Source organism: Rattus norvegicus, chromosome 5, assembly GCF_036323735.1.
Source record: "Rattus norvegicus strain BN/NHsdMcwi chromosome 5, GRCr8, whole genome shotgun sequence".
Taxonomy (NCBI): domain Eukaryota; kingdom Metazoa; phylum Chordata; class Mammalia; order Rodentia; family Muridae; genus Rattus; species Rattus norvegicus.
Window position 1 is genome coordinate 76911904 of NC_086023.1, and position 21059 is coordinate 76932962.

Genomic DNA, 21059 nt, shown 5'->3' on the forward strand with positions numbered 1-21059 from the left:
ACACACGCCCGTGGGGGCAGATGGGGATGAATCGAGGTGAGTTTTCTCCCAGTTTAGTTCACTTAAAACCAGAGGAAGTTGAGCATTGCTGCGCAGGTTCATGGAGATGGGACGGGGGTCTGTTGGGGTAGTGGTGGTGGGGGTAGTGCTGGGAGGACTGACAGAGGGACTTAGTTCAGCATCTACTCTGCAATCCCACGCCAACCACAGGAGTTCCAGTTCCAACAGGAGGATCCACCTCACATTTAATCAGAACCAGTACAATGTGGGTTGAACTGCGTTACTTCAAATGACACAGAGATCTTAACTCCCATTCCCTGGGACCATGACCTTAGAGACACAGTCTTTGGAGATGGAAAAGTCAAGATGAGGTCGTTAAAGTCAGCCTTAAATATAATTGTGCTTTCAAGAAGGGGATATTTGCATGAGTACACATGGAAATAAATGTAAATATGAAGACAGAGATGGGGTGATGTATGTGCAAGCCAAGAGAAACCATCAGGGTCAGGGAGAAGGGCATCAGACAGAGTTCCTTCACTGGGCTCAGAAGGATCCAATATGGCCCCAACCTTGATCCTGAACCTTCAGCTCCCCTAACTGTGAGAGAGTAAATTTCTGCTGTTTAAACTACACAGTCCATGCTAGGAGACACAAGGGGCCCACAGCTGTGTGAAGCACACACCACTGAATTTTGGCTGGCGATTCTCTGTTTGCATATAATTAGGGTTATAGAGCGTTACAGGGACTCAAGTACTTTAAATGCACAGCCACTACTCAAGTGGGGAGGCTCTTCATCTTCTAGGCTGTGGAACTCTCCAGGCAAATATGAATTCCAAAATAGCACGCCTAGTTGCTGCCTGACGTTGTGTAATTACAGCCTTCTGTTTGTTGTAGTTGAAAGAGACCCTCGCTGAGTCCTCGCAAGAGGGGCAGATCGAAGCTTGCATGACACCTGGTTACTGTGTCCTCAGTTCCCTAATCAGAGCCATCAGACACTGTACTTAATTAAACCCTTGTCCCGCCTCGGGGCATCTGACAGGTTCCCATAGTTATTAGGAAGGTTTCCAAACAGGGCTGGCTTTCCAGTGCCTCTGTGGCTTCTCATGCCGGGCAAGGGTGGTTTAGGTAGTGGTGAGATCTGAGCTCTGCCCACAGCAAACACTAGGAAAAAAAGACGGATTAATTTTAAACATTGTTTTTGCGAAACTTTGGCTGGTGCAATTTTTAAAGCAAGAACATGACTACAAAAGAAAACCCAGGAGGACTTGGAGGGGGAGTGACTCATGGCAGAGTCACTGTTTGCAGATGATGCTGGCAGTGACAGAATGGGTGGTGGCTGGGAAGTGTGCAGAATCAGTCTTGTGAGTCTTCTAGCCCAAGAGTTTTCTGTTGGCCAGTTCTCTCTGAGGATGTATTCGATGTCTATCTGATACGTGAGTCCTGCCGTCGTCTCTTAGACTGGGTATACACTGGACTCTGGGAGCCTCTTACCAGAGGCCGTTTTACAGCAACTCAAGCAAATGCTCACAGTTGAATGATGGGGAGGCCGGCCCAGCAGAGCAGGATCAGAGAATTAGGATTCTGTCCCTCATCTTCCAGGCTTGCTGCTGTACACTTGACCTTTGACCTTTAGGGCGTTCTTTTTTGTTTGTTCGTTTGCTTTTGTTTTTTTGTTTTTGTCAATCATTCATTCCCTGAACTTCCCTTTCTTTAAGGTGAGAGATGCCACTCCATGTTTGGGGCCCAGCATGAGGTAACCATAGAAACAAACAAAACAACCCCCCCTTTAGTCCCAACTTGCATTGTAAGATCTAACACCTTAACATTCTGCTGGAGGTGGGTAGAGGCACTTCTGGGAACTCCAGGGTATGCCTTACGGTTTGTTAGTCCTTCCTGCCACCTCTAATCTTCTGCCTGGAAGCTTACATCCAGGCTTGGGAGGGATGTCTTGATCCCTTTGCCTCTGGGACCCCATAAGACAACGCCTCTGCCCATCTGCTACTGTGCACGCCACAGCAGGATGCTGAGGTCTGTGGGAAGGTGTCAGTGTGCCCCATGGCTCCTGCAGTTGCCAGCTGGTAAGATGACTGCCTGATGTCGTTGGGGCAACTGCCTGGCAGAGTAATGGGCGACAAGGTTCCTTTTTAGTCTATCCCAGACTTTGTCTCTGCACAGATTACTAGTTTAGGCTTAATTTAGCAAGAAAACGTGGTCTGGGACGGCTCAGCCACAGTCAGCTGACAGGGGCAGGCTCCAGTTAGGGCCCGGAGCTCATGGATGACAGAGCAATGGCTCCTTTGTGGGTCTGTCTCCATCGGAGTGCCCATCCTTCTCATTGCAAAAGAGATAGTATATACAAGGTATCTGCTTTTCCTGGCACAAAGCAGAAGCCATTCCTTGTGCCCTTCTGACACGCAGACTGAATGGTGAAATGGTGCCAGCCGCCTTGTGGCTGTTGAATAAATATTTATAAAACAAATCAAAACGAAAGAGCCTGCAGGCTACCAAATTGGACTGGCCAGTTATGTTTTCAGAACAGAAACCTCCCATGCATGTTTTTCCTGGGAAGAAGAAGATTCTGTAACAGGTGAGTAGGTGGATCTACAGGTGAGCCTTGCAGAAAGCGGTGGTGTAGACTGGACAAGCTGAAATCGTACAAAAAGAATTCACTGAACGGGCAGGTCAGGTAGCTTCGGGAGTAGCTGGAGAGTGACTCCAAGTAAGATTTTTCTCTTTTGTAAGAAGAAATCTCTGTCCCTGGCTTAGCTAATTATTATGTTTCAGTTACCAAAAAGTCACTTGAGAATGTGCAGATTGCCCAGGCCTGTAGGTTTTAACCGTCTTAAGAGAAAATGGAACCTGCCTGAGATAGAGGACCCAGAGTTTAACCACCTAGCCGCTAGTTGGACCTCTCCCAAATGGGCTGGGATGTTCCTGGTCTGGGATTTTCTGTGCTGCCAACATCTGCCAGTCAAGTTGCGATGAGGAGACAGGACCCAAGTTTGTTACTTTAACAGAGGAATTGTTATAGTAACAATGTGTGTTTGCCCAAAACTCACTGTGTGGAGAGCTTGCCATGTGTTTTGTCATGACAGTAGTGTGAGGTTGACGGAACATGATATCTTCACTTACCTAGGTAGAATTAGAATTATTCGAGGGTGTTTTGCATGGGTGTGAAAAGCTAGATACACGAACAAAAATAACACATGGGTATGAGACGATAAACAATAAAAAGAAACCTTTCTTAGCTCTGGTCTCTAGTTCTTTGTTCAAAACTTTTATGTATTCTCCTAGCCCCTGGGGTGGCTCTCAACCTTCCTAATGCCATGGCTCTTTAATATGGTTCCTCGTGTAGTGGTGACCCACAACCATAAAATTACCATTGTTACTTCATAATTGTAATTTTGCTACTGTTATGAATCACAATGTAAATATTTGATAAATGATCCCTGTTGGGGGTCATGACCTCCACAGGGGTCATGACCCACAGGTTGAAAACAGCTGCCCTAGTTATTTTCTCTGTACTCATACATCTATAGACATATGTGTGCACATAGACACATATAAAATAGTTGTTTATACATATGAAAACTATTCTAGTTGTCTTAATACTAGTGCCTATGTACCTTTAAATTATTATTTGTTTTATGTGTATGGGTGTTTTGCCTGCATGTGCCAGCGGTATCCACGGAGGCCAGCAGAGGGCATCAGATCCCTGGAGAGTGGCGTTACAGAGAGTTGTGAGTCTCCATGTGGGTGGTTGGAATTGACCTTGGTCCTCTGGAAGAGCAGCCAGTGCTTTTAAACCATTGACTGACTCATCTTTCCACCACCTCCCATTCCATACTTTTGTATAAATTTTGTATAGTACATTAAGGGTCAGGTTGCGTGGAGTCCTTTTTCCCATTTTAGTGTGTGGCATTTTCTAACCTCCATCTGGTGCCCCTGGAAACTTGCTATAGTTCTTGGCCATGGCATATGGGGTTCTGTCCTCCATTTCCCTCCTTTCCCTCCCTTCATCTGTCCTTCACTCCTTCCAGCTCTCCTTCTCTCCATCCCTGCCTTCCTCCTTCCCCCACAAAGAGTATGAGACTTTGCTGGTTATTACCAAGCCTTCCAACTCTCAGGGCTAAGGTTCAGGTCCCACCCTTTGTAGTCCATTGTGAGCATACCTGAGTTTGATTTCTAATTCATCTGTGTATTTTTAAGCACCTTGTTCTAGGGGGAGGATTGTACATTGGATATCTACATGCTTATGGCTGACGTAGGACTGAGAGTTTCCTCCATGACCGGCCAGGTACATTTGCCATGATAAACCAAAATACCACAGAAAATATATTTTATGAAAGAGTTATTTTGACAGAACATCACATGCCCTAGGCTGGTCGTGAACTCACTGTATAGCCAAAAATGACCTTGAGCTATTGATCCTCCTACCTTGTCCCTTGAATGCTGGGATTACAAGTGTGTACCAATATGTCTGGTTAGGTAGTAATTGGGTTGAACCCAGGGCTTCATGCATACTAGGCAAGCACACTGCTGTCTAATCTATACCCACAGCCTGGGAGGGATGAAGAGAGGTACAGAAAAGGAACCAAATGTTTTGCTGGTGCTGAAAATGTGGACTTCTGCCTTCCCCCAGAGAACAGTTTGATTGTTTTTACTTACTCTGCTTATTTTAATACAATTTTACACCAAACAGAGTCATGCAGAATGCTAAGTATATTTGAAATATGACTTTAGGCTTCCGGTGATGGAAACCATGTTATTCAAGTCAGTACTTGCTGTATAGTTGTGCCTCTGTATGTAGTTGTGAAACAAATGTGTAAACACACGTATGCAAGAACTCATGTTTTGTTAAGGCAAACCCTCACAATTGAAGCTCCTCATATGTTTTAATTTCATTTCTTTCATTGTGATGAAACACCCTGAGAAAAAGCAACAGAGGGAGGAAGGGGTTTATGTGGTTTACAATTCCAGGTTACAGGTACATAGCAATGCAGTCACAGAAAGTAGGAGAATAAGACAACTGGTCACCTTGTATCCACAGTCAAGAGCAAAGAAATGAATGCACCCATGCCACCTGCTTGCTGTTAGCTGGCTTTCTCCTCTCTTTACTATGCAGGACTCCCTGCCTAGAGAATGGTGTTGCCCACAGTGGGCTGTGTATTCCTCCATCTATTAACAATCAAGACATTCCTCCAAAGACATGCCCATAGACCAACCTGATCTAGATACTTCTTCATTAAGAGTTTCTTCTAAGATGATGATTGTGTTAAGTTGACAGTTAAAGCTATAATGGTTTGAAAGTTCTGATGACTTGAGGAGGGGCTGCATTAACTTGGAGATAAACCAGCATTTCTGAGAGAGGGGAGCATATGAAAAATGCAAAGGACTGTATGGAGCTTGGGGAGAATGCATTTCTATAAGAAAATGACAGATTGAAGTCAAAAAGAAGAAAAGGACATTGACTATCTTTATTTTTTTATCTTTTTTGGCATTGAATATCTTATGGTACAAATCCTTCACTACCATCATAGAGAAAAGAAATCAATGGAAATTTTAGAGTAAGAAGAAGAATGGCAGATTTGTCTACCTGCATTGCCCCTCAGGTATAGTGACAAGCTAGCCTCGTGTTTTCATTGAGACAGGAGGGTAGCTTCACTCGCCAGGGAAGCAGTCCTGACAGACCAAGCACAGACCTGACCCAGAAAGAAGAAAAAGAGGTCCTTGGTTCAAGAGGAAGAGCCTGATAGTCATGTGATATTGACGAGGACGGTGATACTGGAACTGGTGTGAGATCATCAGAGCACACTGCTCTGGTGGTTAATTTTCATGGTCACCTTGAGTGACTTTAGAAGCATCATGGAAACACATCTCTGGGTGTGTAATGATGAGACAGTGTCTGCAGAGAGGTTGACCTGAAGAGAGGATTGCATTCTGAATGTGTGACATCATCCCATGTTCTTCCTGTGTTCTTGGATCCCGAGCTAAGAAGATAGCTGGGTACTAACATTCACTGTTCTGTGCTTCCTGACTAGGGCCGCAATGCAACCAGCTGCCTTAGGGTCCTATTGCCATACCTTCCCTGCCAAAGATGGACTGTATCCTTTTGAATTGTAAGCCAAAATAACCTTTTCCTCCTAAGTTGCTTCTTTTCACACATATTTTCATTAAACAACAACAACAGCAACAACAACAGCAACAACAACAGCAACAACAACAAGTTCAACTAGAAAGAGGGAAGGAGCAAGGAGGCTGGAGGGAGGGATTCCAGAATTCATGAAAGAAGCCAGAGTGAAGGGTCTGCAGTTTGACCTAAGCCTAATCTGTTCAAATTAAAATAGAGGGTAGAACAGAGTTCACAGAAGCAGAGTTGTGGTCAAATAAAGCTATAGAGAGAGCAAGAACCAGGTTCAGAGGAAGTAGATTCTAGAGGCTAAAGGGGAAAGAGTTGTATCAAGCTATTGTGGATGATCCGTGAGACAATTTGGAGGTTGATGCTATCCAGTAGCTTGAAGGAGTCAACAGTCCATTTTGAACTTATGTGGTGACTCCGGGGATTATGTTTCCCTAAGATACAGTGCTTTCATCTTTTGAAAAATTCTAATGGCTTTCAAAGAATAGAAAACTTAATGGTCATCTGCTTTTATAACACGCAGTACTCGATTCTACAAATATCAGACACTCACACAGTCTGTCCTGACATATGAGGGCTCAGAGCGTGTATTACTCATATACCTTCTGGGGTATCTCTGACTTTCAGAGCAGGACAAGACTGGATTACAGAATAGACCAGGGATGTGGTATTGAGCCTTGGAAAAGATTAAACTTTAGACAACTCCCAAAGTACATGGGGACATTCAGAAAATAATTTGTTCGTAAAAATTTATCAGGAACACTTACTAATGAAGGAAAGTTTATTTAGAAGTTTCTAAGACACACTAGAACGTTCTGTGCTCAGCTGTGCCCTGTACAGATTTCTGGATGAGCTTTGCCTTAACTTCTCATATATCATGGTAAGTGGGTGTAGGAATAGAGAGATCCTGGGGCACAGAACCTGGGTGTACAGATGTTGACAATGAGAGACACCCATCCAAACCACACTGAATAGAGGAATTTGTTGCAACCAACTCTTGAGTCTAAAAATAACACCCCAAATATAGAATAATGGTACACTTAGCTTAGAAGGTGTGGAAAAGCGAATTCCCATTGTTACTAGTGGTTTTGGGTCTCAACTCTTTGTCAGTCAAAGTGGGGCTGTTAAAATGAGTATGAGAAATGGCTTAGCAACTAAGGGCACTGCCTGCTCTTTCAGAGGACCAGGGTTCAAATCCCAATACCTTTATAGCTGCTCACAACCATCCGTAACTCGATTGCTTTCAAATGTGTGGGGAGTGGAGAATCACAGAACTCACAGTGGGTAGCTGCAGCATGGGGATTGGAGAGCTAATGTACGGCATAGAAAATGATGATTAAAGCAGACCTCTGACTTTCCCATGGTTGAACACACTTTAGACAGCCAGGTCATTCCCAGATCAATGAATGGTCACTGGCATTCTAGGACCTGAGGAGAGGGCGGGGGAGCGAAGGGTGGGTAGCTGACAGGAGAAAGGTTGTGCTACACAGCGATTCTCAGGGCAGCATCCCAAAAGCCTTCATGGTGTTTCCTTGGTGCATGCTTGCTTGGTGGAAGGCACTCCTTGCTGCAACTTGGTGAACAGAAGCCACAGCCATCAGAGTTCTTCTTGGGGGGAAAGGATACATTTGAAAGGTTGTGACCTGCTAAGGGGTACAGTCAAGATACATGATTTTTTTTTTCAGGAGGAAAAAAGAAGTATTCAGCCTTAAAAAGGCGCATACTATAATTTAAATCCTTAACATTCATTCCCAGTCTTAACAAGTTGGGCAGTGTAGAGGTGGCTTAGTGGTTAAAGTGCTACTTCTGCAAAGGACCTGGGTTTGACTCTGCTTCTGTCCCTCTATGTACCAAAGTGATGCACACATGGATGCACTACATAGGAAAACCATGGCCCCCTTTCCTGACTGGTTATGTGGAGATAATCAATGGGTAGAAGAACTGTCGGTCTTGGTATTCCTTCTAATATCCTACACAATGGTTTTTAACATACACCAGTGCTTGCACAAATACTTCACTAAGTGAACACTTCGCCAAGACTAGCGGGAGGTGGCTCAGTAGGCCAAGCACTTGCTATGCAGGCCTGAGGACCTGAGTTTGAATCTCTAGACCACATATAAAGCCAGGTGCAGTGGTGCATACACCTGCAGTCTTAGCTTTCCTACGGGAGATGGAAAGCTGGGGCAGGAGAATCCCCAGAATCTTGCAGGCTAACTACCCTGGTATATGCAGTAGAGAAAACAAGACAGAGACCAAACAAGGGAGATGGGGAGGATTAACACCTCAAGTTTACCTTTGACCTCCACACATATGCCACAGCATGTATGTATACACATATAATACATCCATGATATATTATATAACACATCCATAATATATAACATCACACACACACACACACAGACAGACAGAGAAGAGAAGATGGAAAATGGTAATTTTATCATTCTTTCTTGTAAGCAATATTTGGAATTTTTCTGCCCCCAAATACATACCCATTAGTTGTTTAGTTGCTATGAAATACAGCTCAAAAAGGAAAAAAAAATGATGGGTTCTGGGCTGGAGAGATGGCTCAGCAGTTAAGAGCACTGACTGCTCGTCCAGAGGTCCTGAGTTCAATTCCCAGCAACCACATGGTGGCTCACAACCAACTGTAATGGGATCTGATGCCCTCTTCTGGTGTGTCTGAAGACAGCTACAGTGTGCTTGTATACATAAAATAAATAAATAAATCTTTAAAAAGAAGATGGGTTCTTAATTCTTGCCTGTTATTAATTTTCAAGATAATGAGTTATTCTGGAAAACTATAAGAAACAAGTAGGACATTTTATGTGTGTGTGAGTGGGTGGTCTAGCTGGGGCCACAGGTGTGCAGGTGACCACACCTGACTCTTTTTGTTGGCTCTGGGTGCTTACATTCAGGTCCTCATGGTGGTTCAGTAACCATCTTTATCCTCTGAGGCATCTCCTCAGTCTTGGTATAAACCGAGTGCTACTCCTGATGTTATTCCTTCATTAACTTTTAAAAGTAATTTTCTATATTCTGTTTTTTTTAATGTAGAAAGGTGTTTTGAAAACTTGTATGTCTATGTACCACATGTATACATGGTGTCTGTGGACGCCAGGAAGATGCCCCAGGAGGCTAGAAGACTTATTCAGAGACCAGAAGATGCATATAGAGGCCAGAAGAGGGTGTTAGATTCCCTGGAACTGGAGTTACAGAGGCGTGGGCAGCCATGTGGGTGCTGGGAATTGAATCAGGGTCTTCTGGAAGAGCAGCCAGTACTCCTGATTACTGAGCCATTTTTACAGGCTCCCCTTCTTTAATTCTGATAGAAATTCCCTGTGATGGTTTAATCTTTACTCATCATTACTTTTGTAAATTAATTCTCCATGGGACGGCTCATCTAGACGCTGTCCACGAGGACTGGGTGAGTTGTTTGGACTCGAACTCTGGTCTATTGATGCCTAGATCCTGGTTTTGCTGCTAAGTTAACATTCAGCCTTGATCCTATCTTCAGACGTCTCAGATCTTTACTTCGTCCTCTGTAAGACATGTTATATTAAGTCTGGTGACTATCAGAAAGGTTCAATGAGCTAATTGTTAATGTGTTCAGCAAGAGCATGCCAGGTAGTAAATGTCAGAAGGCTGATAATTATCACTATGACAACATTGCAGCAGACTCACCCCATTTAAATGCCCAAACAGAAATCCATGCTAAATGCTAATACTTCCCATCAGCTACACGTTTGCCTAGTCTTGGACCAGAGTTCAGCTATGGCATCATTCATCAGAGGAGCCTTCTAAGTCTGCTAAACATAACTCGCTCTCACCCTTTGACCGTTGATGCTTCTTAATGCTGACGTTATTTATTAGACGCACGTCTTTAACTTCGTAAGTGGGTTCTGTGCCTGAAGACGAACAGTATTCTCCTAACTTGATTTCCGTCCCTTGTCTCGTGCCATCCAGAATAACGGAACCTCTGACAATATCCGTGAGTCTCCTTTGCCTGGTCCTCTGGGTGGGTTTAGCCAATGAGAAGTACAGACAAAGGAGTAAGACAGTGGCTTTGTTCCTTCAGCTTCCTCCCTGCCGATCAGTGTACAGCAGGTCTCTCTGCAGGCTGTGTGCAGTTCTTATCCGGTGCTGCCCTCTGTACACTCGCTTTATTTTCTCACTACCCAAGTCTGGGGTAGGTAACAGTTCCTCTACAATGTAAGCTGCAAGCTTGATACTGTCTGACCTCCCCCGCTCAAATCTTTCTGTATTTGTCAGCTTCCTGGTGTTATGACAAAACATTTGAGATAGCCGGCTCACAAGAAGTTCCGAATTATTTTGGCTCCTGCTTTCAGACGTTTCCATCCGTGGCTGCTTGGTCGCCTTGCTTGGGGATTGTGGTGAGGCAGAAGTTCGTGGAGGAGATATGGTAGAGCAAAGCTGCTCTCCTTATGACGGCCAGGAAGAAGGGAGCAGAGAAAAGGTAACGAAGATATCGTCTTCAAGGGCACCTCCGCGTCCTCCCACTAGGCCACACCCCCTAAAGGCTGCACCACTTTCCAATAGGACCATAGGGTGGTGAACAGTACGCAGTGCAGAGTCTTTGGCGAGGTTTTTAGATCCACAGTGACTCCACTTTGTAAGTAGCTCCTTTATTAAGCTCTACTTCCCAATGCATGGGCGTCATCTGTACTTTTCTGAGGGCCAAATATGAAACTGTTTATGTCAACAGAAGACCGGAAACAAACTGGATGAGGTTCATGCTTGTAATTTCGGTACTCAGGAGGCTGAGACAGGTGGATCTCTGTGAGTTCAAGGCCAAGCTGGTCTACAGAGCAAGTTTTAGGCCAGCCATCACTATGCACGACGACCTTGTCTTCAAAAGAGAAAAACGAAGAGGAACAACCTAAAAGAAACTCATCGAGGATTTGTTTGTAAATTATGATGCAGCTAAATGCACAATAACAGAACATTTGAAAGACCGTTTAATGAAAAAATGCTTAAAGGCCAATATTGACAGTTTAATACTATGTCATAAGACTTATCCAACTGTATCAGGATTATCCAATTTCACAGAATATGCTCGTGTCTCAAAGAAAAATGCTAGAAGTTGACATCAGCTCTCTATAGGATTGTGGCTGAGTTTAATTTAATTTTTGCTTTCTATGTTTTCCAAATTAAAGGATAAAATGATTGAGTTCTATGAAAATGAAACCAGCATATTTCATTATTTTACATTATTTAAATCCGCTTTCTACTTATGTCCTGGATGTCAATTATGGGACTAGCAAAATAATTCCTTTAGGCTTTTTTCTATTTGCATATAGTGATGGCATCTGTAATTTACCTTAAATTATTTGAGCACAGACACGGGTGTGCATGCGAATATGTGAGTATATGTATATTTGTTGAAACTCTTGAGGAGTTCTCAGTTGCTTTAGTCAATGTAGCATTTAAGTGAGAGAGGCCACAGGCAGTTATTGAAGCCATGGGGTAGCCTGTGTTTGCCACCTCAAGAGACCTTTTTGTAGTGTTGGAGATTAAAGGCAGGGCTTTGTGTATGGTAATCAAGTCCTACATCACCAAGACGTATCCCTATTCCACCAGCAGAGACCCAAGTAATTAATCCGATGATTGGTTTTCACGGTTAAAGCCTGTTAGTATGATGGATATATTATGCATAATAGATATACTGTGGTTAGAATTTGACGTGTGACCCCTGGGGTGCATGCTTTGACTGCCTCACAAGCCCCAGCTTGTGGTTCTATTTTGAAGAATGTGGAGCTGCATTTCTCAACCTGGGGGGTCACATATCAGATTACAATCCCTAACAGTAGCAAAACTACAGTTATGAAGTTCCAACAAAATAATTTTATGGTTGGGGTCACCACAGCATGAGGAACTGTATTAAAGGGTTGCAGCTTTAGGGAAATTGAGAAGCACTGTAGCTTTGCTCAAGGTAGGTCCTGGCAGGGAAAGTAGATGACTAGGGGTGGATCCTTGACAGTTAAGGCACTTCTGGCCCAGCATTCCTTGTGTCCTGTCCACTTCCACATGAGTGAGCTGTGGTTGCGAACTCCTGCTTCATGGACTAGGCTCCTCCTCTCTGCTTTCCCCACTGTGATGAAGTGGAACCTTCTGGGACATTGAGCCAAAAGAAACATTTTCTCCCTTAAGTTGTTCCGTTAGGCATTTCCCCCAATGATGAGAAAAGTAACAAACTCAGCTCAGTGCAAGGAATGGCCTCATCTCCTTTAAATAGGTTTCCAGGTTGCCTTAGGGTTTTATTGCTGTGAAGAGACACCATAACCATGGTGACTCTTATAAAGGAAAACATTTAATTGGGGCAGGCTTACAGGTTCAGAGGCTTAGTCCATTATCATCAGGGTGGGAAGCATGGTGGTATTCAGACAGACATAGTGCTGGAGAGGGAGCTGAGAGTTCTACTTCTGGATCTACATGCAGAGGAATGGAATGCTATACTGGGTGTGGCTTGAGTGTATGAGACCTCAAAACCCACCCACACCGACACACTTCCTCCAACAAGGCCACACCTCCTAATAGTGTCTCTCTCTATGCACCTAGGGGGTCATTTTCATTCAAACTACCACACAGGTGCTTAGATAGACTAAGACTGTAATGTTTTAGGGACTCTTATCATGGCAACAAGTCCTAGAGCCACAGAGGGAAGCAATTCTGCCTGCTTTTTGTGAACAGCCAGGGTGACAGAACCCATTGTGGCACCTGGTTAATCTATTATTATTTTTAATCTATCATTATCACGTCTCTGGTTAATCTATGCAAAATGGAGCTGGAGCTTTTAGAAACCAAAATAGGTTGTGCTGCTTAGTGCCTAGTGCATTTTACCAGTAGACATTTGTGTAATTGATGTCCGTACAGGTGTCAGAGTTTGGTACGAGACTAAGTTTAAAGAAACCTGGTAGTGGGGCTGGAGAGATGGCTAGGCAATTAAGAGCATTGCTGCTCTTCCGGAGGTCCAGAGTTCAATTCCCAGCATCTGCACGGTGCCCTCAGCTACCCCCTCCAGTTCTAGGGGATTTAACATCTTCACATAGACACACATGCAGGGAAAATATCAATGCACATAAAAGATTTTTAAAAAGTAATGAAAAGAGAGAAAGATATAAAGAAAGAAAGAAGGAAGGAAGAAGGAAAGCAAGCAAGCAAGCAAGCAAGCAAGCAAGCAAGCAAGCAAGCTGATAGCATGGCATGGGAGAAACTCTCTACTGCCTCCAGACATTTCAGTTCCATCAAGACAGTGAACCCAAGACTCTTGGGTGACCAAAGCCACTGACGGCCATTTGCTACATAGATTCTAAAGCCCAGATCGTTTGAAGCCAACGGAAAATTGTGAAGAGTTACATAAGGATCAAATCAGAATGTTCAATACCCTTGGCTGATTTAGGGCATGCACAGACGTGAGATGGTCACTGTAGCCCAGAGGTTAGCCTGTTTTTGTCCATTGTACCCTGTGACTCTATGGAGTTTCTGGCCCTCATTTGGTATCAAGACTAGCATGCCTACAGGCAGAGACTAAGAGTTGTAATTGAACAGAAACTTTCTAGAACATGACATGACCGGACAAGGATAGAGAATAGTTACTTTCCTGGTCAGAGAATGCGTACGAAAGGAATTCCAGGGATGAGTGAGGAACAATGGCTCCCTTGGAGAACCTCGAGGATTTTCAGGAGATGCTACATGGAGGTAAGTCATCTGTATTAACTGGGGTTCTCACGAGGAATGTAACCAATGGAATGAATGCATATTACAGGAGATTTCTTAGATTAGTTTACATAATAGGTCTAGGCTAATAGGACCAAATAATAGGGCCACTGCATGCTGGAGAATCTGTGAACCCTGTAGCTGGTCAATTTACAAGATACTTCATTAGTTCCCATCCATCTCCGAAGGCCAAGAAGATTCCTTGAGAGCTGTTGCTCTTCAGTTCCTGTTGGGAGGTCCAAGAAGCTGGGTTCCAATATCAGCCTTAGATAGCAGCAGCAACCGCAGAACGGATGTACTCACCAGCATGAAACAAAGGCAGGCAGGAAAATGCTGCTGCTTTCCCCTTGTATTAGCAACTCCACAGGAAATTGCCCTCCACTTTAAGAGAGGGCTTTTCATGCCAGTTAATCCTTCCTGGAAAAGCCCTTCAGACCTACCCAGGAGCATGTCTTTTGCTTGATTCTGGATCCAGTAAAATTGACAGTTAGGGTTACACATCACCCAATCACAGGCCTCAGTGCCTGCTGAGATAGCAAAAGATAGTAACTGGGCAGGCTGAAAGAAGTTGCAGGCTGAGTTGGCCTGGGATTTCTCAGTGTTGTCTGCTGTCTCTGGGCCCTTGCAATAAACATAGACAATGAAATCAGACTCAACTAATCTCTTTACGCAAATTCTGTCATTTTTTTCTTCTTGGAGCTATCAAGGCAGCTAAATGATGCAGCCTACATTTGAAGACTCATCTAATAGGCCATTATATCCTGGCCAACCTTCCAGGCACACATCTATCTAAAAGTCGTCATGTGAGCAGCTTATTGAACAAGCAGAACTGGACTTTTCATCACCATTGTCCCTTTAAATGCCCCCGTTGGTAGGTCCTTTGCCACTCTGGAAGCTCCTGCAGTCACTCTCAGATACCAACACATAGCCTGATGTTCTGAGTAGCAAGTGTGGCCTGGTTGAGTAGGAAAATGTCAGTTCTTTAGCCACTTAAGTTTCTGTTAACACTCTGTGGACCAGTGTCAGGCAGGAGGCCAGGGACATTGAGTTCTTTACTCCTTCCTGGATTTTCCAGCTCTCTGCTTTGTTTGATTTGCTTCCCTAGGGTTAGGCTAGAACCCAAAGCCAGGTAAGAAGGTGGGGGAAATACCTCCCTAATTGCTTATGGTTGTAATTACATTGGTGACCTCTCTTGGCATCAGAATGCATGTTAATTTCTCCTTCCCAGGGCTCTTCCTGGAGTGCCTCAAAGATCTCTTGCTGGAGTTGTCCAGTAGCACATCCCTACACCGGGACTAGGTCTGGCCTCAGTGGTTTCTTTCATGCTTTCTGGTGGGCATCCCTGGTTGTTATTAACATTCCTCTTTGCAGAACGATCTGTTTCTAATGCCTGATAATGTGGACCGAGCCTAAGGCCTTGCACATGCTGAGCGAATGCTTGCCCGCCGGCTACACCTCTAGCCATGCATGTGGGCCTTTACCCCTGCTCACTCCTTATTTTCAACGCAGCCTCCCCTCTCTGACCATGACTCTTCCGGCCAGGGAGGCAGCGTCTGGCAAGGATGGAGCAACTCTAGCTCCTGTTGTTCAGTCTCTAGAATCAGAGCCTGCTACGCTCCTGAGATCTAAAACCCAGCCTCACGTGTCTGGCTTAAAACAAGAATAACTTCCCGCTTCATTCTCATCCCCTAATGTTAAACAAAACTAAGGCTACAACACACTGACACTTCCCCACCTCCTGGTCTCTGTGATAAATCCTGAGCTGGTCCTCATGTGCCAGGCAAAGGCTTCCCCTGTTACCCTGGTGACCTCCCTGTTATTCTAGCTGAAAGTCTTCAGCGAAGTGACTTGCATACTCCATACCCCATAACTCTAACCCCACTGCATATGTGGATACAGTGCTATTCAAAACGAGCCATTCCAATGAAGTAAGCATGATACCCGTTCTACTACAAAGGAAGTGGGTGCTGATGCTTGTCAAAACCGTCCAAGCCAGCATCATCGCGTTTAATGGGATTCACTATGAAGAATCCAGAGACCTGGTCTGAGACACCGCCGGAACCCAAAGGGACCGACCAGATAAACAGTTCTCTGCACCCAAATCCCGTGGGAGGGAGAGCTAAACCTTCAGGGAGGCAGACACGCCTGGGAAACCAGAAGAGACTGCACTCTGCCCACATTACTGATTCCAGAGGAAAACACCAAACGCCATCTGGAACCCTGGTGCACGGAAGCTCCCGGAAAGGGCGGGGCACATCTTCCTGATTGCTGCCCCTCTGGAGAGCTCATAGGCAGCACCCCACGAGCAAACTTGAGCCTTGGGACCACAGGTAAGACAAACCTTCCTACTCCAAGCAACCTGCCTAGTGAACTCAGGACACAGGCCCACAGGAACAGCTGAAGACCTGTAGATAGGAAAAACTACACGCCTGAAAGCAGAACACTCTGTTCCCATAACTGGCTGAAAGAAAACAGAAAAACAGGTCTACAGCACCCCTGACACACAGGCTTATAGGACAGTCTAGCCACTGTCAGAAATAGCAGAACAAAGTAACACTAGAGATAATCTGATGGCGAGAGGCAAACGCAGGAATCCAAGCAACAGAAACCAAGACTACATGGCATCATCGGAGCCCAATTCTCCCACCAAAACAAACATGGAATATCCAAACACACCAGAAAAGCAAGATCTAGTTTCAAAATCATATTTGATCATGATGCTGGAGGACTTCAAGAAAGACATGAAGAACTCCCTTAGAGAAACACAGGAAAACATAAATAAACAAGTAGAAGCCTACAGAGAGGAATCACAAAACTCCCTGAAAGAATTCCAGGAAAACACAATTAAACAGTTGAAGGAATTAAAAATGGAAATAGAAGCAATCAAGAAAGAACACATGGAAACAACCCTGGATATAGAAAACCAAAAGAAGAGACAAGGAGCCGTAGATACAAGCTTCACCAACAGAATACAAGAGATAGAAGAGAGAATCTCAGGAGCAGAAGATTCCATAGAAATCATTGACTCAACTGTCAAAGATAATGTAAAGCAGAAAAAGCTACTGGTCCAAAACATACAGGAAATCCAGGACTCAATGAGAAGATCAAACCTAAAGATAATAGGTATAGAAGAGAGTGAAGACTCCCAGCTCAAAGGACCAGTAAATATCTTCAACAAAATCATAGAAGAAAACTTCCCTAACCTAAAGAAAGAGATACCCATAGGCATACAAGAAGCCTACAGAACTCCAAATAGATTGGACCAGAAAAGAAACACCTCCCGTCACATAATAGTCAAAACACCAAATGCACAAAATAAAGAAAGAATATTAAAAGCAGTAAGGGAAAAAGGTCAAGTAACATATAAAGGCAGACCTATCAGAATCACACCAGACTTTTCACCAGAGACTATGAAAGCCAGAAGATCCTGGACAGATGTCATACAGACCCTAAGAGAACACAAATGCCAGCCCAGGTTACTGCACCCTGCAAAACTCTCAATTAACATAGATGGAGAAACCAAGATATTCCATGACAAAAACAAATTTACACAATATCTTTCTACAAATCCAGCACTACAAAGGATAATAAGTGGTAAAGCCCAACATAAGGAGGCAAGCTATACCCTAGAAGAAGCAAGAAACTAATCATCTTGGCAACAAAACAAAGAGAAGAAAAGCACACAAACATAACCTCATATCCAAATATGAATATAACAGGAAGCAATAATCACTATTCCTTAATATCTCTCAACATCAATGGCCTCAACTCCCCAATAAAAAGACATAGATTAACAAACTGGATACGCAACAAGGACCCTGCATTCTGCTGCCTACAGGAAACACACCTCAGAGACAAAGTCAGACACTACCTCAGAGTGAAAGGCTGGAAAACAACTTTCCAAGCAAATGGTTGGAAGAAGCAAGCTGGAGTAGCCATTCTAATATCAAATAAAATCAATTTTCAACTAAAAGTCATCAAAAAAGATAAGGAAGGACACTTCATATTCATCAAAGGAAAAATCCACCAAGATGAACTCTCAATCCTAAATATCTATGCCCCAAATACAAGGGCACCTACATATGTAAAAGAAACCTTACTAAAGCTCAAAACACACATTGGACCTCACACAATAATAGTAGGAGATTTCAACACCCCACTCTCATCAATGGACAGATCATGGAAACAGAAATTAAACAAAGACGTAGACAGACTAAGAGAAGTCATGAACCAAATGGACTTAACAGATATTTATAGAACATTCTATCCTAATGCAAAAGGATATACCTTCTTCTCAGCTCCTCATGGTACTTTCTCCAAAACTGACCATATAATTGGTCAAAAAACGGGCCTCAACAGGTACAGAAAGATAGAAATAATCCCATGCGTGCTATCAGACCACCACGGCCTAAAGCTGGTCTTCAATAACAATAAGGGAAGAACGCCCACATATACATGGAAGTTGAACAATGCTCTATTCAACGATAACCTGGTCAAGGAAGAAATAAAGAAAGAAATTAAAGACTTTTTAGAATTTAATGAAAATGAAGGTACAACATACCCAAACTTATGGGACACAATGAAAGCTGTGCTAAGAGGAAAACTCATAGCGCTGAGTGCCTGCAGAAAGAAACAGGAAAGAGCATATGTTAGCAGCTTGACAGCACACCTAAAAGCTCTAGAACAAAAAGAAGCAAATACACCCAGGAGGAGTAGAAGGCAGGAAATAATCAAACTCAGAGCTGAAATCGACCAAGTAGAAACAAAAAGGACCATAGAAAGAATCAACAGAACCAAAAGTTAGTTCTTTGAGAAAATCAACAAGATAGATAAACCCTTAGCCAGACTAATGAGAGGACACAGAGAGTGTGTCCAAATTAACAAAATCAGAAATGAAAAGGGAGACATAACTACAGATTCAGAGGAAATTCAAAAAATCATCAGATCTTACTATAAAAACCTATATTCAACAAAACTTGAAAATCTGCACGAAATGGACAATTTCCTAGAGAGATACCAGGTACCGAAGTTAAATCAGGAACAGATAAACCAGTTAAACAACCCCATAACTCCTAAGGAAATAGAAGCAGTCATTAAAGGTCTCCCAACCAAAAAGAGCCCAGGTCCAGACGGGTTTAGTGCAGAATTCTATCAGACCTTCATAGAAGACCTCATACCAATATTATCCAAACTATTCCACAAAATTGAAACAGATGGATCACTACCGAATACCTTCTATGAAGCCACAATTACTCTTATACCTAAACCACACAAAGACACAACAAAGAAAGAGAACTTCAGACCAATTTCCCTCATGAATATCGACGCAAAAATACTCAATAAAATTCTGGCAAACCGAATCCAAGAGCACAGCAAAACAATCATCCACCACGATCAAGTAGGCTTCATCCCAGGCATGCAGGGATGGTTTAATATACGGAAAACCATCAAGTGTTCCATTATATAAACAAACTGAAAGAACAAAACCACATGATCATTTCATTAGGTGCTGAGAAAGCATTTGACGAAATTCAACACCCCTTCATGATAAAAGTCCTGGAAAGAATAGGAATTCAAGGCCCATACCTAAACATAGTAAAAGCCATATACAGCAAACCAGTTGCTAACATTAAACTAAATGGAGAGAAACTTGAAGCAATCCCACTAAAATCAGGGACTAGACAAGGCTGCCCACTCTCTCCCTACTTATTCAATATAGTTCTTGAAGTTCTAGCCAGAGCAATCAGACAACAAAAGGAGGTCAAGGGGATACAGATCGGAAAAGAAGAAGTCAAAATATCACTATTTGCAGATGATATGATAGTATATTTAAGTGATCCCAAAAGTTCCACCAGAGAACTACTAAAGCTGATAAACAACTTCAGCAAAGTGGGTATAAAATTAACTCAAATAAATCAGTAGCCTTCCTCTACACAAAAGAGAAACAAGCCGAGAAAAAAATTAGGGAAATGACACCCGTCATAATAGACCCAAATAATATAAAGTACCTCGGTGTGACTTTAACCAAGCAAGTAAAAGATTTGTACAATAAGAACTTCAAGACTCTGAAGAAAGAAATTGAAGAAGTCCTCAGAAGATGGAAAGATCTCCCATGCTCATGGATTGGTAGGATTAATATAGTAAAAATGGCCATTTTACCAAAAGCGATCTACAGATTCAATGCAATCCCCATCAAAATACCAATCCATTTCTTCAAAGAGTTAGACAGAACCATTTGCAAATTCATCTGGAATAACAAAAAACCCAGGATAGCTAAAACTATCCTTAACAATAAAAGGACTTCAGGGGGAATCACTATCCCTGAACTCAAGCAGTATTACAGAGCAATAGTGATAAAAACTGCATGGTATTGGTACAGAGACAGACAGATAGACCAATGGAACAGAATTGAAGACCCAGAAATGAACCCACAAACCTATGGTCACTTGATTTTTGACAAAGGAGCCAAAGCCATCCAATGGAAAAAAGATAGCATTTTCAGCAAATGGTGCTGGTTCAACTAGAGGTCAACATGTAGAAGAATGCAGATCGATCCATGCTTATCACCCTGTACAAAGCTTAAGTCCAAGTGGATCAAGGACCTCCACATCAAACCAGATACACTCAAACTAATAGAAGAAAAACTAGGGCAGCATCTTGAACACATGGGCACTGGAAAAAATTTCCTGAACAAAACACCAATGGCTTATGCTCTAAGATCAAGAATCGACAAATAGGATCTCATAAAACTGCAAAGCTTCTGTAAGGCTAAGGACACTGTGGTTAGGACAAAACGGCAACCAACAGATTGGGAAAAGATCTTTACCAATCCTACAACAGATAGAGGCCTTATATCCAAAATATACAGAGAACTCAAGAAGTTAGACCACAGGGAGACAAATAACCCTATTAAAAAATGGGGTTCAGCCCCAGTGAACTAGAGTATGGGGGGGAGGGCGGCAATGGGGGGAGGGTTGGGAGGGGAACACCCATAAGGAAGGGGAGGTGGGAGGGGGATGTTTGCCTGGAAACCGGGAAAGGGAATAACATTCAAAATGTATATAAGAAATACTCAAGTTAATAAATAAAAAAAAAAAAGAAAAAAAATGGGGTTCAGAGCTAAACAAAGAATTCACAGCTGAGGAATGCCGAATGGCTGAGAAACATCTAAAGAAATGTTCAA